General features: G+C 37.1%; 1 protein-coding gene across 30 annotated transcripts in view; it reads left to right on the top strand.

Annotated features, from left to right (window-relative positions):
- NRXN1 (neurexin 1) overlaps positions 1 to 25,163 on the top strand; it is a 633,554-nt gene that overhangs the window by 393,222 nt on the left and 215,169 nt on the right. Inside the window, exon 1 of one of the 30 annotated variants that reach the window (XM_048936821.1) lies at positions 2,129 to 2,180. The exons of the other annotated variants lie outside the window; for them this stretch is intronic. The gene's annotated coding sequence lies outside the window, so the exon portion shown is untranslated. Of the gene's footprint in view, positions 1 to 2,128; positions 2,181 to 25,163 lie in introns of those variants that run through there. 30 annotated transcript variants of the gene reach the window in all.

Raw genomic sequence — 25,163 nt, forward strand, 5'->3', positions numbered from 1 at the left:
GATACTAGTTGGCATTTAGCTGTCCCATATACTAGTTCATGCATGTGAAACAAAATGATTATACTTGCAGTTTTTGGCCATTTACCCAGTTCCTAGCAGGGAAAATTACTTTAAATGAAAAAGATTTATAGATTGTTTTCTTGCTTTTTTTTTTTTTTTTTTTAATCACAGTTTCTTTACTGAGAGAAGAAATTAATACTTTCTTTCCTATGTAAATATGCTTTTCTTAACATACATTATACACACAGACACATAAGGACCAAATCATTCTCTTTGAGGTGTGGTTAATATACTGAGTGTGGAGCCTGAAAGGAAAGCAGAGACTACAGAGAGAACAAAATTCCTCATCCATGGGGCTGTCTCACGTATCTTACTAATCATACTATATTTACCTCTGTTTAGAGTCTTTCTTCTTAGCCCTAAAGTGTGATTTTAGCTGTCTGTGAGTCCCATGTAACTGAAAAAGTGTACTTGCATGGTATTTATCAACCCAACTGGTGTTAGGCATGGGACTGGGAACAGTGATCTCTAGTGCACTCTCCATGACACACCTGGGAAGTTAGCTATATTATCAGTCATCATTGTTGATAAACTAAGAATTCTCTGTCTCCCGTAGGGGTGTTAACAGTCCTGAGTAAAGTATTTTGGGAATGCATGAGTAAGGTATAATATCCTATGACTGCTGTTTACACATATTGCTCTGAGGTCAGGCACTTCCAACACTCAGTCATCTACTGCTTTAAAATACTGCTAAGTTGAAGGGTCAGTGTAAGCATCAGGCTGCTTTTATTTCTAAGGTTTTAATGTCTTGTTCAACTGTACAGCAGGAATTTTTTATTCACAGTCATACAAGCATTTTTGTCTAAATAGAAGGCTTCAGAATGCAGCAAAATGTGAACTTGGTTAGCCATTTCTGATCTCCCATCTTCCAGGCATCTCTAGGTATGATGCTGTAACTTCTCCGTTCTTATATTCCCATTGTTACAGAGACACGTGCAAGACATTGAGCAGATTTTAGATACAGATCTCCTATGTCTGAATTGCCTAGAGGTAAATCCGTGTGACACCACAGGTACAGAGCAACAATGGCAAATAATCACTGTTTCCAGTAGGGAGAGAAATCTGGTCATTTCTGTGCACAAGTAGCACACGTGCCTGCATACATGCCTTGTGTGAGAGAGCTTTTCATCTTTGCTTCTCAAGCTCAGGAGACTGTGAATTGCCTGTATAGCATAAAATTCTTTTTGACCTTTTCCTACTTCTGTTCACAATCAGCTCCTGTTGTCATGGACGTTTAATACAATTCTGTAGTCGCTTTCTGCCTAAAAGTCTCCTAGTCCTGATGTTCCTTTAACAGAAGAAACCTGTATGTATTTTCTGTATGTGTTGTGTTAAGGCCCTTCTCTGTGCTAGGGTTGGAAAAAGGAATTTGTCCCCAGCAGATAGGATAGATAGAAAGCACTGTTTTCAGGTTCTATAATCAAGACAGATACAACTGCCTGTTACCATGCACCATATATTTTCCACATTATAGTAATGGATGCAGTGCTGCCACCTGCTATGTCAGGACTTCCAGCTAATTGGAATAAGTTATGTGCATTCCAGTTATTCTTACAATCTATAAAAGGCTACTTTGTTCTAAACTAGATAATAATTTTTGATGGATTTCCTTATGCTAGCAGATATTGCTGTATTCTGATGAGAAGCATTGTGTTTTTTTCACAAACACAGGTGTTTTCTGCATATATTAAGGTTTTATAAATGATTTCTGCTACTGAGCTTATGCTTATGCCATTTGGTGTAGGTGATAGGACTATCACCAGGGGTGGGTCTACACCCAGATGTAGCAAATCCTGGGAGGAATCTAGAAAGAAGATGTGGTTAAGACAATATTATCTGCCCTTAGCTGTTTGCTGAAAAAATTGCTGTGAGCCCTGCTGTTCCAGCACAGGATTGTTGAGTCAGGGCCTGAACCACTGACTGAGCACCTGGGGAAAGGAGCTGGTCAGCCCTGGGAGCACAGGTGAAGGCAATTCAGCTGTGTGACTGGAAGAGGTGGAGCCTGGCTGCACCAGTCTTAGACCTCATCTAAGAACTGACTGTCACTGGGGGGGACTGTCCTTCTGGAGATCCCTTCTTGGTGAAGCTTTCCCCTACAAACCTAGAGTCTTCTGATGCAGGTGAGCCTTCTTCCTTCCTTTGTTCCTTGATAGATTTTTTTATTGTGCCAGTCCTTTCATCATCCCACCTTTGTTGTAACATCTTTCCCATTGTATCAATCTGTCTCTTTGCTACATCTGGGAAGTGTGATGGGTGCTAATACTGATACTCTAGGTTAAAGATTGGCATGAAGGAGTGATCAAGATTATGTTAATTAAACAATTAAACTGTAATATGTTGTAAACTTGGGTTAGCCCTGAAGTGGCCAGGCAGTTAGACTAGATGATCTTAAAGCAGAACAACTGTTTCATTTCGTTGATGCAATCCATTATTGCTCCTGAGCACAGTCTGGAGAGGATGTATTTTAGCTCTGCTAGGAAGCGTGACCTCTCCTCTTTTTTCTCTGAGGTCCCTCATTCAGTCCTGAATACGAACCAATGAGGAGTTGCTCTGCTGAAACTGTAGGTTTCATCCATCCAGCCTTTGTCTTCCTTACATCTATACTAATTGGAACTAATTATCTGTTCTCTCCTTCCTCCTCCACTCTTCCAAGCTACTCTTTTAAAGCTGAGGTGGTAGATGATAGCAGTGATACCTTCTAGCGTTAGGCCAACCATCAATTCTGTGATCAAATATATGATTTTGTACTATAAAAATATGGTAAGATGTCTTTTTGGATTGTTTTTAGTCAGAATGTTTAATACCATTTAGAGCTTTTCAGAATGGCAATAGGAAAGAAAAATGTACCATTACATTAGATATAAAATTGAAGATTTTTGTGCAAGGGATCTCTTTTATAACTCTCTATGCACAATTTGAACCTAGTGTTATTTGTGGCTGACTATTGAGATGAGGCTGGAGGAAGCAATGTTCAGTCTTGGCATGAAGAAAACTTTTGTGGTGACTGTTTACTAAATGTATTTGCTGTTTGATTCAGGTAGCTTCATCAGTTCTGTGGAGGAGTTATATAAAAATGTATGGTGTTTGCAGAATATTTTCTGTTGAAACCTCTATAATGTTAAGACCATTTTGTTCACTTAATGATACACGTTCTGTGTGGAACTGTATGAAGTATACAGCATATCTTAAATGAATGAGTTTATATTTTACACAAACATGTATTACTTTGTAAAGCATGAGGAAATAAGCATGTGCTTTTTTTTCTACGTTTATCTTAAACAACTCTTTTAACCTTGTGAATTAAGTGAATGCACAGAAAGAAAAGGACAAGTTTGTTCAACAGTCTTGTTGGCTCTTGCTGGTATACTAACTAAATCAATATGCATTCTACATATTCTTTTATATTGTCCCAAACAAATAATGTCTGGTAGCTTATTGTAGAGCTACTTTGATTGAATATTGATTTCCATTTTTACTACACGTTTCCCCTTTGCAAACCTGATAAGACAGTTTTCCTAAGGAACTCGGAAGCCAAGTGCATGAGCAATCTTAGCAAAGTTGGTGTAGCTAATTAATTGCTAGGCTGGTCAGTCTTGGCTTTTTTGTTACAGCAAGTTTTGTCACATATAATTGTCAGTAGAAATGGGAATTAGCCTGTGATTGTCTGTGTCTTCATGATATAATTAATAATTTTCCTTAAATGTGTATTAATCAAAGACTTGGTTATTTTTAAGAAGACTGAAAGATCTGAGAAATGCCCTTTGTCTTTGATCGTTTCTTAAACTTGTAATTAAAAATATCTAAAGCTAATACTTTTTCCTCTGAAAGAAGTTTGCCAAAATGGAAGAATCTAGCAAGATTAATTAATTTCTGCTGTTGCTGAGAGCAGAATATGTGGAATTCAAAGCTTGAGAGTTGGAAAGCTTCATTTTACGCTGAAACCCCTTGCGGCATTTGAGGGGGAGAGTGGCTCACTCTGGAAGGGCCTACATCTGCCCCTTTTGTTCTCAAGGAGTTTCTGCTACCCTTTTCTTCTTAGAAGAGTTGGGAAATGAAGCTTAAGAAAGGAGTATAAACTTAATTTTTCATTTCTCTTTCTTCACTTTTTCATCTGCAACTAAAATCACTAAGTTCACTGAAGGTTCCTCACCTCGTTACACAAATTGGGAAACTTTGAGGCAAAAATAGACTGTCATAATTAGGTGGAAGAATAAATGTCTCATTTCTTTTTCCAGTTCCACTCCAGTTTTCCTTTTCTCCATTCTTAGGTCCTTTGCAGCATGTGCTTGCCCATGGTTGTTCTTTTCACCACCAGGTTGCTCTAGAAAAATCTGTAGTCTGAGGAAGTGTTACTGAGTGAAGGTGGTCTTCTATACAAGAGCCTGTAGAGTATTGCCATCAAAAGAATCACTCCCTTAAATCATATTCCATAATTCATAACTAATGAGGTCTTTGTTATTCATGAAATAGTTATTCATAGATTATTCTCTATGCTGACGTGTGGAAGCTCGGGGCAGTGATACTTTTGGAGATACTTTATTTGCAGAAATCAGTTCTTCTTAAAGCATTCTTTTCACATGCAGCAGTTTACCTCTTGTTTACTAATGTATGCTGCGAAGAAGATTTTAGATTCTCCCATGACTTATATTAGTGGTAATGTATATTGGCAGGGCACTCAGTAACCCTGTAACATTTTGTCTTGCTCATTTCTGTCACCTGTAATTTTACGTAGAGAGAGACCTATCATTCAGTATATACTGAGGGAACATAGAAGTTATGGTGATTCATATATTGCAAGTCTGCCATAATAGAGAAAGAACCATACATAGAATGAAGTAATGTGATGTGAAATAAAGTGATGCAGGACAAGAACTGACAGTTGCATTACATTACTCAGTGGAACCGAATCTAAAACTGCTGCAGGGGAATGAATACGTGATACGTAATATGGACCAATATACCATGTAGACCATTTAATATATTGAGAAACTGATGTTTAATGCAGTGTTGGAACAGGGTGTATAATGAATTCTGTGAGGAGAATTTTCTTTTAATCGTCCTGGTTTAGGCATGGAAATAATGGGATATATTGTTGTGCTAAAGAATAGCTGACCTCGTCTCTGCATACAAAAGAAGAAGAATCTCGAAATGAGGTGCTGCATAAAGAGGACTACATGATTAAGAAAATTGGTTTCCCAAAGTAGCAGCATCAGGGTCAAATCAATCTTGGACAGAGTCAAAACATGTACATTTTTTTCTCTAATTTGTATCATCTTTTAAGAAATACAGAGCTCCATGTAAATAAATAAATAGAATCAACTTTCCCCAAAACAAACCCAGCCCCCCACACTCCACACAATTATATTTAAGAAAAACTTAAGCTAGTCATGAGAAGTTTGTCTTTTGCAGAATTAATGTTTAGTCAAGTTATTTTTTTCGGTGTTGTCAATTTTTTTTTCTTCCTGGTGATCAATTGCATATCCCCTGTTTCAGAGGATCTGCCCACATCCATTTACTGAGTAGCAAAGTAATATTTCATGCCTCTTGATTGGTATATGAAAATGGTATGTAAATTTAATTAAGAACGTATAATTCTTCGCAGGAGAATTAAGATGATCTGATGGGGTTGCTTACAATTTGAATTACAGCAAACACAGTGCCTTGTTAAAGTGGAAGAAGTCTCCCTATGGATTATTAAAGGCCTTTCAGAGGTGTGAAAAAAATGCCATGGTGTTAACAAATATATCCATAAAGAACTTTCATGCATTTATAAAACCTGTTGCTAAGGTGGGGAGAAGTCTTCTTAATGTAGGTGAGTAAATGCTTCAGGAGATGCCTCTCATAGGCACTCAATTTAAAGGGAGCCTATTTAATATATTCTATAAGATTAGAGACACAGCTTATAAAAAGAACATTAAAGCACATTTATGTCCTGCAAATTGGCTAGGGATCATACTATCAGTATGTATTGATTTTTTTCAGCTATTATTTTTCACTCATTAGTTGTGTGGATGTATTCAGTGACAGAACAGGTTAACCTGTGTCATGTGTTTTTACATCTCTTATGGAAATATGGGGATGTTTCCCCAGATGGATGTAATTCCTGGTCAGAATTTCTTAAAGTAGCTGAGTTTGTAACAGAGAAAACTAAGAGAAATAGTCTTTTTGTTCCGATGGTGCCTAGTTTCACATTTCAGGGTAAGTAGAGTGAGGCAGGAATTTGACAAATAACATTTTGGTTTACTTCTGTGTAGATTGAAAGGCAGGAACTATTTTAACTGTGTGCATGGAATATTTTGCAGTTCTTACGTGCTGCTGAATCACAAAAGATAATCAAATTATTTATGTAGAAAAATTATCTAGGGTACCTGCTTAGTCCAAAGAACAGTGTTAAAATATTATTCTTCAGTTACGTCCCCAAAGGAGAAGAACATTGTGAGGTTATTGTGTGGTCTGTAGGAAAAAAAAAAAATACCATTGATCTTAAAACTAGGGTGTTTAATTTCTTTTATTTCTGTTTACCTCCCCAGTTTTTATGCTTCTCTTTCCAATGCTTTTTCTCTCACGCCCATTGCATTTTTGGTTACTAAAGAGAAGTCCTAAGCTTTTTTTACCTCCCTCTCTCTCCTCTGTTTTGTTTCCCTCTCTCTATTTTAGGAAAACCCCTTTTCTTCTCTTTTTTGAATCTTCCCTCTGTCTCTCCTTGTATTCAGCTGGTAAGAAGAAAATCATTAGGGAGTGCAGCTGGCATCTCTTTCCATCAGAGATGGGTCTGTAGCCCACCTTAGAAACAAACAGATGCTGAGGCTCACTGACTGTTTCGAAAGAATAATTCACATGCCCTATTTCATCTACTACTTCTTTGGTTCATTGCATTGATGTACCCTGGCATCACATGAAGTTTTCAAAAGCGCTGAAGTCATCAAGAGTCAGAAGATACGTCTGCATGAGAAACCCAAGTGAACTTTGCCTTTTTTCTGAACTGACCAAAAACCATATGTCTTCTCAGCATGACTGAGTAGCCTCACCTTGTGCAGGGCATGGTGTCTGGGTGCCACAAGGTGTGTGCATGTGTTATCACTTTGTATAGCACAACTTACAAACAATGTAGTAGTGCATATAGCAATGTAGTAGTAACTTAAGCACTTTAAAAGGATTTTGATGCCCTTTACAATTTTATTCAAAAGTGTGGATAGCCTTTCTTTTTCTTTCTTTCCAAAGGTAATCCACATAGAAATCAGTATAGTTATGGTTATTAGTAATGGAATCAGACAATGTTGGCAGGCATCTGGGTTCTAATAGAGATTCATATTTTAATGAGATGGTGCATGAGTTCATATGAAATGATAAGGATATAGATGGATAGGAGTCAGGGTTTTGTGTAGTGACTGCTCTGGAAGTTATCCAAGTCATCAGAAAAGGTTCAGGCAGAGAGAGATAGAGAATGAGAATGTCTTCAATATATTAAAATAAAAACATTTTAAATAGGGAATTTGTGGTGGATTTCTTGTTCCAGAGGATTGATTTTTAAAGGACTTTCCTGTAATGGAGGCTTTTCATTTCTAGCTGAAATTGGTTGAAGGAGATAGGTGATTTTTAGCAGAGCTGGTACAAAGCAGGAATGCCAGTGAAGTTGGAGCTCCTCTGAGTGAATGGCGTGGGAGCACTTATATTCTTTCCAAGTGCAAGTATTAGGGATCTCAGTTAACAGTGATCTGCTGAGCCTATTCTTCTACTGCAGTGTAAGCTTAGCTCTTATTGAGGAGTCTCATTCTTTCCGGGACTTTCAGTATGTTCTGTAGGAATAAGGCTTGAGTAGGTTGCCTCAGTTCTTGGGTACAATGTAAATCTGTAAAGTTCAGCAAAATCTTCACCACAGCATTGAAGCTAACCAGCTGGCTTTTATCTTGCATGAAAACCGTATCAGAGCAATGTATTTGAACAGATACTCAAAGTCATGGCAGAGGAAGATAAGGCTAAGTCCTTTGCAGAAGAATCCTATGCAACAGAAAGTAGATGGAAATGGCCTGAAATCTTGCAGTGTTGGAAAGAAGAATAATCTTTCTACTGTAAAGTATTTTTAACTATTTCAGTGAAATCCTGACTCTTCATATGGTGTTACTCACAAACTGTTGTATCCCATTCAGTTCTGAGCACTCCCTGCCCCTAAGAGGCTGTGCTAGGAAAAGGAAGCAAATGGAAGTCTCTCATAAGCAGGAAGGGAATAAGATCTTTGTGTGTGTGTGTGTGTGTGTGTGTGTGTGTGTGTGTGTGTGTATGTAAGGTTTGTTTCATTCTTTAACAGCAGAAGCATGCATGTGTGTTAGTTCTGGCTTTTTTTAGAAAGCAGAACAGTTTATTCCTCTGTACTTTAAGGAGAGAAAAAAAAAAAAAGACTGGCTTTTAGGTGGTCGCTTGGCTGGCTCTTAAATCAAGAGTAATACTGAATGTAAGTGTGGACTTGTGTATTGTGAAATATGTTGCACAGAGTTTTCTGGTGAAAAATATGATACAGTAATTTGACATGAAAACATTACTTGATAAAAATAGAGTGTTCATGCCTTTGCATTTTGAACAGGTGGTGTTCTAAAATGTGTAGGCCCTCTCCATATAAATTAATTTTCCTGAAAGTGCAATCATTTGTTGTTGTTGGCTTTTTTAATGACAGTTTTTATTATTCTATGATTTCTGTCACTTCCCCCCCCCTTTTTTTTTTTCGGTGGGTTTAATTATTATTTCTCTTATGCTGTTTAGAAAGGTTAATATTTAGAATAAACAACTTCATTAGGATAGTGGATTTGTAATTAAATATAACTAAACTGTTATCTGTCCTGGGTACTCTAAACTGCATAAAAAACAGGAATGAAAGACAGCTCTTCATTCGCTTTTTAGTAGCAGTGTCTCTTAGCACTGGTATAACAGCACTAAATCTGAAGTATACAACCTGGTCTAACTCTATGCATAAAACCCTAATGCTATTAGTTTTTGCCAATAAAGGAAAATACACATAAATAAGCTTTCTGTAAGACTTATGAACTATCTGACGTAAGCGTAGAGGAGCATTCTTTCTGACCTGGCACGAAGGATGTGGTAGACTGGGCCAGCTAATCATAGACAAATGAAATTTCCAACAAAGTTGAAGAAGTCCCACATTTGTAACAAAGTATAAGACAAACGTATCAACCAGAACAAGTCAGAAATCTTCACTGTGTGCCTGGCTTGTATACATCAGATTGAAATGATCAGACACCCATGAATATATATATGTGAGAAGTGGAGAAAAGCAGACGTGAATCTGTTTTTCCACTTTTTCCTAACCAACCATTAAAACTAAAAATAGAATATTGCTAAAGAAATCAGTGGACAACGCACAAAATTTGTGATTGTCACTGTGTAGCTCTTTGATTGTGTCCAGTAACGCTGTGAAGCGGTTTTCTACAGTGTTCTGCTCACTTATGTAATGAAGTGGATGCTAAAGGAAGACAAGGTAGGTAAGTTGCACGCCGCTTGCTGTAGCTGGTCATGTATTCCCAAGGAAAATTTCCATTTGGGTCCTTGTTTCCTTTACAGTTGCTAGTGGCTGATTTCAAGTTCTTCCTTTGCCAGTGAGGCCCCATGGTTATGTGTGTGCAATGGGTCTGCATTGCGTGTTAACAATTTGCTTTATGCTCTTTGCTCCAGTCACAAGAAGGATGATGATTGTTAATGGGGTAATTAACAAACATGTTTTCAGCTTGGCACTCGTGGTGTTGGAGATGCTTTCTGCTGCAACCAAGTTAGGCAGTGGTGGCTTTTGTCTCCTAATGCAGGCAAGTGTAGTGTGTATTTGATTACCTCCACTCAGAGCTTGTTTTGATCGATTTCTTAAAGTGAAGTAAACAATTATACAGAATTAGACCTTTATAAAACAAAATAAGAACTGGAAAGATTTTCTCCATAAATTAGTCCTTTATCATACCTATTCAGTCAGGAAAGTAACGCATTAAATCAAAGGAAGTCAGCTCATAAGCAGGCTTTTTTTTTTCCTCCCCCCCCCAAAAAAATGCCTTCTGAACACTTTGGTTTCTAGGAATAGATTTCAAAATTAAGATAATTTCTCAAGGGAGTCTCTTATTTGAGAGATTAGTAGTAAAGTGCAGCAGTAGTCTACTGCAACAAAGGGGCTTCCCAGGGCTTATCTTATTTCCCCTTCCTAACTCTGCTACAGAGCAAGCTCTGACGAGGAACTAGTGGGGAAATGATGCCTGGGAAGTGAGTTTCTGCTTGTGTTTATATGTTTGACGTATTGCAGAAATAGCCTTGGGTTGACTGCCATCACTGCAGGTTGTTTCAGACTTACAGGTTTGTTGTAGTTCTGCACATAGCAGCAAAGAGGATTGGTTTTTGCTCATGAGAAGAATCATTTTTAAATTCAGTTATCAAGAAATTCCACATTGGCAGCTTGCTGCATTAAAGGGTTTTTCTTCAGTGTGAAGGTGAGTGACAGTCTGAGGATGTATTAATTGTTGGTACATCCAGATTCCCTGTGTGATTTGAGGAGACAAATTGTGACCTCATTTACCTTGTCCTTATTAGCAGCTGAATTGCAGTCCGTGGAAATATCCCTCAAGTGCCTTCATAAAAAACTGGAAGATAATCTGAGGCTGCTGATTTGCTACTTCCCATTATTAGGCCAGAGAAGAATTACTGTAAAGAAGGAGCTTATATATACTCAGATCTGGGGGAAAACTGGGGTTATATATTTTGTAGATTTTAATGTGCGGAGCGCTAACTTTAAAAAGCTGACTGTGAAACATTAAAAGCTTTCTACCACAGCAGCAAAACTGCCTGTCATGGGACTGTAGTTCTTGCAACAGCTTTTAAGAGAGCGAAACATTGCTACTGAGTTTAATTGCCCAGATTTGTAGCTTGTGGCCCCTCCAGCCATGCTGCCATTTCAATTAAATTTCCTTTTTTATTTTTCTGAATCTTTAACACTCTCCCTTGGAGTCTGATCGTGTGAGGTGCTGGATGTCTTTTGGGAAGAGTCAAGTACTTTCAACTCCCGGAGACTTCCCAAGAATGTTGGATATGCTCAGCTCACCACAGGAGAGCTCAGTGTTTCCTTTGATGGTACAGAGTGCATAAGAGGAGAGGTAGCAATGATGGTGAATGCATTAAGCCAATCTATAGAGGCACCTGTCTGTAAGTGCACAGTTTTGTAAGCTAAGAGGTTAATCACTCCAGTAACAACTTCTTTTAAGAAAACCTATAGTTTACAACGTAATCCTTGAAATCATTTCTAACTTTTTTTCAACAGTGCTCTCCCTGGACAGCTGATAATACAGTCTCTTCCTGACACACCATTATGATACACAAATGAAAAATGTCTCACAGAGTAAAAGGTTTCACTCTGTATCTTCTTTGCATTATTTTCAGTTTTCCCTGGGGACATTCTTATACTTCAAAGCATAGATGGTGATTTGCAGAGCATCCTGTTTTCATTAGGAATCTTTTTTTTTTTTTTTTTTTTTTCCCACCTTTTTTCTATTTCTTTTACTTTGTGTTTGAGAACCTCTGTCACTAACTTGGCCAGTAATTTCTCATCATGTCTTACCAAGCAATGTATTTGTTACCTGGTAATCAATGTCATCTTCTGCTGCTTATTATACTTTGGGGAAATTTGGCAATTAAGTGCAACATGAATGTTTAATTAAGAGGAAGAAAAGTGAAGGAGAAAATATTCATTTTCAAGTAGTTTATTGAGTAACTTTTAATTTCCCATTACCTCATCACAGTGCTAGCACTTCATATGTATGCAGAAAGTTCCACCCTGCTCTTCAGAAATTTGAAACAGCCAAAAGCAAATTTGCTACTTTTTTGGAACAAATATAAGAAACATTCTGTGCTTGTTATAAATTATCTTGCTCAGTCATCTTGTAAAGCAGCCTTCTGTTTTTTCACTTCAAAATTAATTTCTGATGTCCTCTCAGTGTGGTCAATGCTAACAATAACTGGTTTCTTCAGGAAACACCACTGCCATTTGAGGTTCATCATTCTGGATGTAATTCTTTTCCTTTTTAAAAATTAATGAATTTACTACCGATTAACCAACTGTGAAGTGTACTGATTTATTTCCTTCCTGTCTGCTTGTTTCAAGTGACTTGATTCTATTGGAAGTCAATAGTAGTGATATGCTTATCTGTAACTTGTCTATTCACATATGGTACATATTTTATTCTAAAGAAGCATTCTTGTACATATACGTATGGGAAGAAATGGTGTTTCCCAACAGTGTCAGTCAGCTTTTTGTGTGGCAATTGCTTGTCCGCACCCTGTGAAATCCGTTGTATTGATAGCTGTGGGGCTTTCTTATGCTTTACCATCTTCTTTTCAAAAGCACTTACATGCTTGCTAGCATGATAAACAAGTAGGAGGGACAAGAGGAAAGGAGAGAAGTGATTGCATTAAATGGAAGAGAAATTCTTGGAATGACAAATTAGACAAAAAAAAAAAAAAAAAAAAAAAAAAAAGGCAACCAGGAGGCTTGGAGTCTGTATAATGTAAAACATCAAGGTAAACTATTTCACATTCAGCTTGGCTTTTTGCCTAACCTTTCATGATTCTTGCAACCAAACAAAACTGCCAATATTTTTTTCATGATTGATGCTACTCATTGAATTGACACAAGTTTATGAACTGTACAGCCTCAATTCAGCACTTTTCCTTATTTGATGTGAATTTGTTACTTGTTGGAAGAAGTATTTTCAGTACAAGTCACTTTTGGGTCCTGATGGCATGACATTTTGCCTGAAATTTGAACTAGCCTTGCATTCCTCACAGAACACTGGAACACTTAATGATTTACCGAAATTAGAGACTGAAACAAAAGTAGAAATTAAAACTGTACCCAAGTCTTTTCCAACTGCCCATAAGAATTTAAAAAAAAAAAATCTCAATTTCTTTGCAACAATTCACAGGCAGAAAATAAGAGCTTTTGTGAAAGCCTAAGTAGCATAGTTGGCTTTTATTTTCTATGTCTACATTTTATTATTTTTTTTTTTTAAGCAAACCAGAACAACCAAAAACATAAAAAAAAAAAAAAAAAAAAAAAAAAAAAAAAAAGGTCTATTTTACCTATCAAGTCCAAGTCCTATTTACCTATCAAGTCAGTTTTGGCTTAAAATATACGAAGTCAACAAAGCCATCTGAAAAAGAGTGAAATCTTAGCTAAGCTTCTCGTGTAGCTGTCCTATTAGCTACAGTATCATAGTCTCAAAATTTTGATTTCTTGTGGTCTGCCAGACTAGGAAGAAGTGCTCTACATCATCAGAGAAGGTGGTACTTTAACTTCTCTGTATTTACATAAAATACACGTAGAGTTTGACTAACTGTGTTGGGAGACAAAGATAGAGATTGAGTCGATGAGCAAGGACTTTGTATTACTCATGGTGTTTTAAGGATAGTGCGATTTCATCGCAGGTATAAATTGCAATGATTGGTGGTGACAGTGAGGAAATTGTCTGGCCATCACTGTAGGGAGGGCTGGAGGGCAGCGGATTGCTAGCCAGCATGTGATCCACTGGCTGACTCAGCAGCAAGCTGCCCTGTGTAAAAATTCAGTCCCCCTTCTGCTTATAAGCTCCCCTTGAGTAGTGGAAGAGCACAGTGAGGTGTCCCCATAGCCTTCTCTTCTCCAGGCTGAACAAGCCTAGCTCTCTCAACTTTTCTTCACAGCCCTCTAAGTGTCTTTGTAACCCTTCCCTACTCAGGAAGAATGATTCACAAATTTGCTTATCTTCCCAGCAAGGAAATCAAGTACAAGCTTCAATTGCAATTGATAACTACAAAGACTGGAAAGCATTTGGCCATCTCTCTGTTTTTTCTTTTACTCAAATATTGCTCTTTCCCCTGTTCTCAAGACCTTACTAAGCACTGCTGTAATCCAGGTGTGCAAGATGTATCCGTGTTCTCCATTGAGAATCATTGTTAGGAATTATTCAAATAGGAGTCTTCAGTTATTTTGAAATCATCTGTTTTATAGAAACAAAGTGGCAGAAACTTTGAAAGCATAAACAAATACATGCTACTTAATAAAAATAATCTAAAATCTCATGCTAAGACATGTGTTAAGTGAAAGGGCTGCAACTTCCTCCCCTCTGTGCTGAATTTAATCTTACAAGGAAAGATGAGGCTAGATGGTATCCAGGCAGTGTGTGTAGTTTCATATTGCACATTCTCATGATGGAAGAGAAAACCTTTACTCATTTAGATTTAGTTTAAAAATATTGCAGCAATCCTGTCTCAGGGAATCTTTATATTGATGTCAAAAAAGAAAACAATACTTTCAAAGGAGATTATGTAAAAACCTTAAGAGAATTATTTCTAATCTTGTTCACTGATAAAAATAACTACCAGGACTTTTTGTAGGAAACCATGTTTTTGGTATTTAGAGTATCTTTGCTGACAGGATCAAGACAGAACAAACTGATATAGTGTCTGCTGTCATTTAAACACTGTTTTGTAGAGTTTTAAAAGAAATACTGTATGGAAAAGGTAAACTATGCTTTTATTTTGTTACTCTACCAGTAGGGAGATACCAGTATTGTATGTTAAAATTGTAAGGTGCGAGTTTGTGATTTGCCATAATAAGAAACACTCATAGCAAACGTAAACAAACATGAATTCCAAGGTTGCTTCTACCAAGGGGTTCCCTTAAATTGTCTGCATTGTACTTTGGGTATGGTTTTATAGTGTACTATTCATCTTTCTCTCTGTACTTAAAGACTTAAGAGCAGGGAGGAAAGCAATACAGGTATCTCTTAATTACGTAAGTACGTAGCTGTTCCTTAGCTTTGGGATAAACATCAGTGAGTAAACGGATGGAGTAGATCTTCCAATGACACAATAGAGCGAAGTTGTGGTGATACAAACTTCCAGTGCATATCTCAGCATATCTGACCACGTTACTGAAAAAAGCTAAATTTGAATGAGAAGGCTTTCTGCATAGCAAATATTAGGTTTCTAATCCTCAATTAAATTTTATTTTCATTCATATGGCTTCAGCTTCTAATTAGTACAGGTCTCATATGCATATATGCAAAAGGCAAATATGCATTTCCTTCAGGCATAAACGTAAGGTAAGAGCTGTCATTTATGTTTATTCTTACACAGCATCTAGCAAAAGGAAATTGTATTAGGTGCTATCAAAATAGGACTTAATAAAAAAAAAATTAAAAATACAGACTGAAATAATTCAATTTTCCCAATTTTTCCAACTTCCTTCTTAGACTGTCTGGTTCAGTTACATATGGCTCACTGCTGATTTTGCTGTTGGTATGGAGCTGCAAACCATAAGATTATGCAAAATGTAAGAGTTCTTTGTACTGCCTTAATTTCCAATGCTGTGCATTCACAGAAGAGAAAAATGCTGCATCTCGTTGGTAATGATTCTGTTGTTTCAGAGTAAAAAAGCGTTTTAAAGAAACTGGAAAAGTATTACGTGAAAAGTTAACAGTTTCTTCCAAAAGAGCCCCATGTTGCACATCGATAGCAGTTTCTCTAATACTTTTTCATTCTTTTTATCATATATTTCTGGAGAATTAGTATTACTGTACTGTTATATGTCATGTACATCCTTGTGTTCTAAGGAGCAACAAGCAGTTTGTGTGTCTGCATGCTTGGTGTGATATCTAGACTAGCACAGTCAGAAAGATGCAAAGAAAACTATATCTTGATCACAATAAAATCTTAAGAACTGCGGGTTACAGTGATATGTGTCTTCTGAGTTCTTTTAGAAGAAAATAAGGAGTAAAGAACAAATAACAAAAATTTAAAAATTGAAACCAGTATCATTTGTATAAGATGTTTGATTGCATCTCTGCAGTTTAAAACTGCAGCAGTTGTTGATGGTTAGTATTATTCCTTTAATTGCTTTCAGTTCAGTTTCTTTTCACTCCTACTGCAGTTGAAAAGAAGCTATGTGGGCATCCAGTGTTTGCCTTCATCTTTCTGTATCTGAAAGTTCATGGAATAGCTGAGGTTGGAAGTAACTTCTGGAGACCATCTAGTCTTAGCCTTCATGCTCAGAAATTAATTTTTTAGGTAATTGAATATGTATTTCTAATAATATATATAGTATAATGTACATTACAGTACTATATAATATTTTTATAGATATTTTGCACTGCTGGGGGTAAATTGAACAAAAGCCCAAACACCGTTGTTTTTCTTATGGTTTTGTTGTCCGTGTTTATCCAGGGCTTTGAATTCTTTCATTGTATTTTAATCAAAAACATCGCTGGATGTATCTGTACTTGTGCCATTACTTACATGTCATGCAAGAAAATAAGAATAGATCGGGGAAGAAAAGTTTTTAAAAAATTCTGACTTAACATTTCAAATTCTAATTGCGAGTGCTCACTTCTTCTGAGAAGGCCAGGCTTTTTCAAATCCATTACACTTTCTGTGGATTCAACTTGGAAGACTTTCAGGTGATGTCAGTTTTGTTGTTCAATGTACACACAGTGTCTGGTGTAATGGTATCATTGTTCATGATTATGATCTTTGCCATGGATATATTGCAATCGATGGCAAATGGAAAAATACAACTATTGGGAATAGAATCTCAGTAGTTGCGTTGTTGTTTTTAATTCTTTTTTAAGTTCACATTGTTTATATTGCCTTAGATAATGTAAACACCAGAAGCTGAGGTCCTGTTCTCACTGAATCATTTGCAAACATAGTGTTCTGTTATGTGAAGTGTGGGATTACTTAGTCATTTTTTCTGGAGTTCTTTTAGTCCAGTTGGCATTGATGAAATCTGATCCTGATGAAGGTGTTAGAAGTGACTGAACTACTGGAGTTCAATTTGGTGGTTGTTTGCCCAATCAGAGCACGTTGGTTTAGTGGCACTCTTGCCACTGATTTTTGCTTTTGTTGTGGAATGGTCTTTAAAGACACTAAAGGTCTGCGAAACAGCAGTCAGCCAGGACATCCTTCTTAACTTTTGTTCCATCCATATTTTGTGCTGACCAAAGTCCTGAGTGTAGTTATTCAGAATTTTCCTTTCCTAGTAAGCCCAGACTAGGGAAAAAGGAATGCTCTGGTGCAAGTATTACGTTTTCCATTAGCCTTAGGAAAATGATTCCCTTTCCCTTGGTTCCTCCTCCTAACGTGTCCTTAAATGGTTATACTTCTGATAATGCTGTCAGGAGAAATACTTCTGCAATTTTGCTTTGACCTTTTTGCTCTTCCTTATGTTCTCCCATTAGTCTTAACCAATATAAAACTAACTAAGCTTGACTCTTTGTATGAAAACTGGCCAAAATCTCTTTGGGAATCATAGAGCATTTAAGGGACAAAAAATTCCATGTGCGATATCTGGAAATGAACTATTCAGACAAGAGTTTTCAGGAACTATTGTTAGGAGAAGCAGTCTTCAATATCTTCTTCATTACAGAATTAGAGAGAGCAATGAAACTTAAATGAAAGAGTGGTTAGTCCAGAAAAAAGCCAGATTTCATCAATCATTGAACATGTGTGGAAGACAGCTGAAGGGGCCGCTTTTGTACCACTATTTTCTCCCACTACCAATCGCAAAATCTGCATTTCGACCATTGAGGATCATTTCATTTGAGTGAAAATCGTTTTTCATGAGACAGATTCCATTCTTTAGCCTATTTTACTCTATGTTGTCATCTTACTCTGCTTTATATTATTTCTTATATTTTGAGTACCAGTTCATATACTGTGAGAAAAATGAGCAGGGCAAAAATATATATATATGGTTCAAATTTATGTAAATACAGGTGACTTCAAATTAGTTTGATAAAACACTATAGCCATATAAATGATTTGCAAAATGCAGATTCTTCTGGCAGTGTATTTCACAAGAAAGTTGGTTGATTTGAACAAGTTGTTTTCCTTAGCCCCTCTTAGGGGTGTGATATTCATGTTATATTTTGCACTAGGAATCATACATTGTCAAAGAAGTGGGTTTTTTTTGTTTTTTAATAAAAAATTATTATACTGCACTGATCATTGTCAACACTGAGAAAAGAGAAAAGTACCATGTGGGCATGTTCAGGATAAATGGTCTTCGCAACAACTTGTCCAAAACCCATCAAGACGAACATTTTAGATGCTGAAGTTCTATTTTTAAGATGGTTGAAATAGAAAAATTACACCGATTGTCAGTTACCCGGAACTGTTGTCAGTCATCTGGGTGATCATACTTGGCAGTATTAAATGTAGTGAAGCTTTTCTGTGCTCTTGCTGTTGTGACATGAATGGCAATGTATTGTCTCAGGGAACAATAGGTCTGATTTAACTGACTTCTGAGCAGCCTTATTCCTGTGAGCTACAGCAAAGGAGCTGGGGAGGTGGCAGTGCAAGTGGCTGTGTATCATCTGCTGCATTCTCCAGCAAGGCAGAATTGTATTTAGTGCACCTACTTACTAATTAAATTAAGGTGAAGTTAATCCAAATAAATAACTATTTCTCAAAAAACCTTTGCATGGTAAGTTAAACACTTAATCCTCCTGCCAGTCCTGTGCATAATGGTTAATTTATTTCTATGGGAAACAAAATCTGGTGTCACTGAAGCTAGTGTAAATGTTATTAAAAATGGTGGAATTCAGCAGTTATGTCAAGAGCAGAGAATTTCTTGTTATTATTATCTTATTTTTTTAAGTCAAAAGGCTCTTGTAACTGAAGAACTGCAGGCTGTAGCTTGAGATAGTTGAATTTATCCTTCTGCCAAAGTGATCTGAAGTTCCTCTTTGCAATGATTTTATAACAAACAAATAAATAAATGATTTTAATAACAAAAATGTGTTAGAATTCGCTCTTCTGCATATATATAGAGTTTGGTGCCTTGAAAAGGCAGCTTCTATCTTTCTTATACTAAAAATCCCATAGAATTGTCAGTTCCTACTGAAAAAAGCAGTGCAGCAATATGAATTTAACCAGTTATTTAACAACTACTGAGTTTAACAACTAGTGCATTTAATTATACATACATAGGACACAGTATTCAGGTAGACATAATATTTACCTTTACAGTTCACTGAACGATTAGTATGTTGCTCTGCACACTGATTTAATAACAGCAATTACACACTCCAATATCAGGAGGTACTCTATAGGAGCCACTTTTGTCTCTGAGGTTATGATGCTCTGAAACTGTGGTTTGGTAAAGTGTAACAACCTTTTCAGAGTTGTTAGACTAGCCATGTAAATCTTAGTTTAGGGATCATTGACTAGTTGGGCTGTAACAGCTCCTTAGGAGCCACTGAATCCCTGATCCAGCTAGCAGTTTTTGTGCTCTGCAGTCAGGCTGATTATTTCTGTTAATATTTGCATTCAATCTTACCCCATACAAAAGCAGCAGGCAGATTGTGCTTGCAAATTTGAGTAAGAAGACCTGTATGTTTTTAAAGGTTGAATGTACCTCCCATCCTGAGCTATGGATTCTTTCTGCACGTGACACAGAATAGCTCTATGTTTAACAAAAGCTAACAAAAAAAAACACGTTCCAGAGTTAATAGTATTTGAAGGTAAGCTAGGCCGAAGCAGAACTGGTTTTCTCTGCTCATACTGCAGAAGAGCAGCAGTTCCTTTCTGGGTCTATTTACCAGTGTTTAGCTCTTTCACATAGCAAAGGAATTCAGTGAAAAAACAGAAGTCACGTTGTGAGCTAACCCATTGTCAGAATATTGATTGTAAAAGGGAGATTGTTCAATATATGTGACTTGAAGTCTATTAAAATGCAGCTTTTCAAACTTCCTGAGGGATATGAGTGGGGAAGGATCCCCTTTGTGAAAATAACCAAACAAATTTTTCATTCATACTTGTTGCAGAACGATAGGCACTAAGGAAAGTATTGGAAATGCTGATTTCAATTTACAGCTCTGTATTTATAGCTGCACCTTGGTTTTATCACAGTTGGGTTAGTTGTATGAATAATGGTTCGTCAGTGTGAGCATCAGGAAGTCACAGTATGGCCCTTAGTGCTGCATTATGAACTTATGAAAAGAGATCTCTAGAATGCTGTGAAGCATTTGATAAATTATTTGGAGTGGAAGCTGAAACTTTAAGCCACTCATCTAGCTGCATGCCTTTATAACAGTTGTTGCATAAACTTCAAGTAGCACAGCAAATGTATGTAAGGGTGCAGTTTGACAGAAAGCTTCTCTTTGGTGATGTATGCATCCTTGCAATACAAATAGGAATTACCCAAATCCTTTTTATAGTTATAGTCTGAAACAGCTGCTCTACATGGTTATGGGAGAATGATGTGCAATACCAGGAATGATTTTTTTTTTTTGAGGATTTGTGTTTAACGAGCAATTGAGCACATTAGTCATAGTCCAATCATAAACACGAGGATGACTCAATTCCAAATGCATAACATGGAAAGTGCAAGGTGGGCTCTGTAAAACAACATGTTCCAGGGTTTTAGAGGTGTCTTTTAATCCAGACCTGAGTGCTTCACCACCAAAGCCAGCCCTGCAGATTTCTTCCTGATGAAGTCTTGCTGGCTGAGAAAGCTATTCAACTTATTCAGTGTACATGAGCTGATGCATGCTGACTGCAGTTGAGAGCTTGTAGCAGTGTGGACCAGAGCAAGATCTAGGCACATGGAAAGATCTTTCAAGGAGGGATACATGGTAATCTGCTTTAACAGCTTATCACAAAATAGTCACTGTTGCTTTAAACTCTATTCAGCTTCCCTTTTGAAGATGCATGTAATGCATGGGCTAGTATTATATACAGGCAGGACAGATGTCATAGGGTGATAGTTTCCCAACCCTACTGACCACAGTAATTTCTTAGGGATATCCTTCCTTTGTTATGTTGCTTTGGACCTAAGCACAGTAAGATATTCAAAAGAAGCCATCCAGATGTGGATCCAGACCTGCTGTGGGTGGCCCTGTTTGAGCTGGGGTTGGGACAGATGATCTCCAGGCATACCTTTGGTGTAAACCTCTATGTCATTCTGTGAAATCTGTATGAACTAATTTCTAGTGTAAGAAGAAAATATTTCCAGTGTCTGGAATATGAATACCCAGGGGATATGTTCATTATGCCCAAAATTTCAACTAGATTATTTATTACTTTTAAAAATCTTAATTTTGTGTATCTGTAACTTCTAACAAATAGTTCTAATTTTATTTTAACTATCCTTATGTTACCAATTTTATTTCACTGTTGTCAAGGTTTTAAATCACAAAGTCCTTGTCTTATGAGTTTATGCTCATGAAGTCCTGAAGAATTCTCTATTCTGGAATTGACTATTTATGGAGGATTAAGGGAGTTCTTCAGTTAAAATAACAAAACCTCAATAATAAATCAAAACTTTAGCATTTGGGGTTACTGCCTCAGTGCTGAGATGATAGTTTCTGAAATGGCGGTTTTAACACATTTTCTGTGTATGTGCAACATCTTGGTTTCTTTGAATATTGTACGTAAATGGAAGCATTCTGTACTGGAAATACTGTGTGATCTGAGCTCTTGAATCAATAATTCTGTTATTCTACTTACCCTACTCTGATGTTATATTGCATTGAATATACTTTTGTTAGCTGGAATATGGAAGAGTACTTTGAACAATAGAAAACAGAATAGGATAGCTCAGCTGGAAGAGACCTTTAGAGATCATCTCCTCCCACTGCCCAGCCATCTCAGGGCCAATCAGAAGTTACAGCACTCAATGAGGGCATTGTTCAAATGCCTCCCGAACACTGACAGCCACAGGGCACCTGCTGCCTTGCTATGCTGCCCCTTCCAGTGTCTGACCACCCTCAAGGTGAAGAAGGTTTCCCAGTGCCCACTCTGACCCTGCCCTGGCACAGCTCTGTGCTGTTCCTTCCTGCCTTTGGTTCCCAGGAGCAGAGCCCTGCACTGCCCTCTGCTCCCCCTCCTCAGGGAGCTGCAGAGAGAAGTGAGGCTACCTCTTCTCTTCTCCAGAATGAACTGCCCAAGCATCCTCAGCCTCTCTGCACATAATGTGCCTTCAACCCTGTTACCAGCTGTGGGGGCTTCCTCCAAGCACTTTCTACTAAGTGAGCTGTCGATACTGAACACCCACGACAACATCTGCTTTATCATCCATCCTCTGTGTAGTGCAGCGTTGCTTAGTGTGGGATTTCCTGATGTATCTGGGAATGTATTTATGCACGGGGTGTATGCATGAGATGCACTTCATGATGTAGAGAAGTTACTGCTCATTTCTCTCAGATTTTTCCTTTTCAATAATATTCTCTGAATGAAGAAATACTTCATTTTAGAATTTTAACAGACATCTTATGAAACCTTTCATAAATATTAAAACAATACTGATGTTTAATGTAGTTTTTGAAGGTTGAGGCTTTTTTTTTTTTTTCCCCTCAAATTATGTCTTTTGTATTCTCCTTCAGCAACATTTTGCACCTTTTCTGTTTCAGTTATTCCTGATTTTATTTTAGTGCCTAGACAGAGAATCCCACTGCATAGTTTTTCTGTAAACATGTATGTTTAGCATCTGGCTTCCAAGTGTGTTCCTTTGATTAAACAGTCCAGCAAGTAAGTCTTGAACACTACTGTCTATTTGGTAAAACAGCAGTGGTGAGGTTAACTATCCGGTACCTTTCTCCTTGCATAGTTATTAGGAGCAGTGTAACATAGTTTGACACATCTGCTGGCACTTCACACCCACTTGCTCTTGTACAAATGACTGAACTAGGAGAAAAGCAATGAAAAATCAAGCTTTGCTTTTTAAGTAGGAATGATAACAGAAATATGAACACATGCTATGCAACACATTAGGGGAAAAAAAGAAACTGGAGGAAAATATTGTAGTATTTTATAAGTAGTTACAGATTATGTTAGTAATTATGTAGCTAACACGTATTGAGAATATATATAAAGACAGACTTGACAGTGGGCATATAAAAATGTTTGATTCTGATATTTATTTTCTGAGGAAAATAAAATCATCAAGGAAAATAGCTGTTTATGTTCTTTATTAGTCAGATGTGTATTTTCAAAATAAGTTTGAAATAAAACGTTGTCATGCCAGACCTACAGTCATTCTTTTACATAGTTGATTCACCACCAGGTAAAGAGATGTGTGTTGCCCCAAACAGCTCCCTGAGGAGAGGAAGCAGGCAGAGCTGCTGGGCTCATCTCCCTGATAATGGGTGACAGGACACGTGGGAATGGCTCACACTGCACCACGGCAGGGTCCTCATTAATGCCCTCATTAGTACATTTTATCTTTTGGTTAGCAGTGCGTGGTCACTCAGTTTAATTAAATGATCTTTCCATGTCTTTTCCAAGGAAACTATTCTGTTCTTTCCCATTTCTATTCCATTCTAAGGGAGGAAAAAAAAAATTGAAAAAAGTTACCCATCTTTTGTCTGGAAAACTAGGACTTAAACAGTGAAGCACATTAGGAAAACAAGAAGTATGTTCTATTTCCCTTCTTCTGACCTGATTGATATTCTTTTCTGTCTTTTGACATGTTTTCTTTCAAACAAACCACAGAAAAAATAGCTGGCAACTTGGCTTGATTTTTTTTTTTTTTTTTTTTTTTTTTTCTCCAACCTTCAGACATCAAATGTAGAAAGAATGTCTGCTAATTTCTGTCAGTGTTGCCATAGATACAGTATCTATGATTTTTTTTTCCTGTTATCTAGCTAGCTTCCTTTCTTTTAATTCTTTCTTTCATTCCATGCTACCTGTTCGTTCACTGCACCTATTCCACTTGCTCAGTTTTATCGAGAGTTATTCTTTTATTTTTTTGTTTAGTATTTTGGAGCCCTCTCTCTCAATCCTTTCTTCAATATTTGCATTCTGTAATACCCACAGGTAGTGAGTGTCTAAGGTATCTTGTTAGTCTTTTGAATTATTTTTTCTTTCTGCTATTGAAACTCACAGTAATTAATTTCACTGTGCATAATGTTCCAAGTAATGCCTTCAGGTCTAAATATCCCCTCTTCCTGTTCAGATTGTACTGGAATTCTGTATGATTCTGGTTGTGGTAGATGCACACTGCTACAGCATAACACACGTTCTCCCTCTCAGCATTCCTCCAGTTCTCTGCTTCTCCCAGAGGCACTTCTCTTGATGTTTTTGTTTTCTGGTTGTAGCAAATGCACACAACAGCAGTGACTCGGGAGGCACTGACTGTAGTTTTAAATGTACCTACTCATCTGCAGTCATTTATCATTGCTGCTGGATTGCAGTTCAGTGATGTACTTACATTGGATGATAACTGCTGGTGGTGAAAATGTTTCATCTCTGTCATTAAAAATATCATGACTTTATTAGTCCTTCATGTGCAGATGGACTTTTGATTCTTAATATGCTATGTTCAATTCATAATCTCCTGATTAGATGGAATATGTAAGATCATGCAATTAGAGTTCCTACATATTTTCCCATGGCAGTTTTCCTTTCTGCTCTAGGAATGGTAGCACTGGTTCTATGAATACCTCACAAAAATTGTTCACACTGCTTAACTTGAAAGCCCTGAGTGTATATTGTCTCTTGTATATTTGCTGGGCAGTTGTAGATTCCAAATTCAGATGCTGTAAATAAGCCTCCATGGAGAGGGAAATTTCTTCTTCAGACTATTTAGGAAACCTATGAACTTAAATGGACGTAACCTTGATAACTAGGATTAACAGCTGCTTTCTGTTTTCTTATGTGCACAGTGCATCATGTGGTGTTCTCACATGTAGGAAATACAGAACTTTATTATCCTAAGATAATACTTGTCACTGATTGAATAAAATTGTTTTCAATGGAAAGACGTATCAAGTGACATTCTGCCTTTTCTGAATTTGGAACAATATGACAACTCACTTTTGGTAGCTCAAGGCTTTTTTGTTTGTTTGCTTGTTTGTTTTTAAGTTTTTTTTTTTTTGTTTTTTTTTTTTGTTTTTTTTTTTTCCCCATCTGTTATTCTGTCCTATTGGGCATTTACTACCCCAAGTCCTGGAGGGAGTCTAATTTACCACCTTACCCTTCTTCGAGTACTTATCTTTTGGCTTTTTTTGTTGGAGTTATCATTTTGGTGAGATAAAAATGAATTCATACAAATCCAAGACAGATGTGGTTGGAGGGATGATATTGAT

The sequence above is a fragment of the Lagopus muta genome, chromosome 2 (genome assembly GCF_023343835.1).
Source record: "Lagopus muta isolate bLagMut1 chromosome 2, bLagMut1 primary, whole genome shotgun sequence".
NCBI classification, from domain to species: domain Eukaryota; kingdom Metazoa; phylum Chordata; class Aves; order Galliformes; family Phasianidae; genus Lagopus; species Lagopus muta.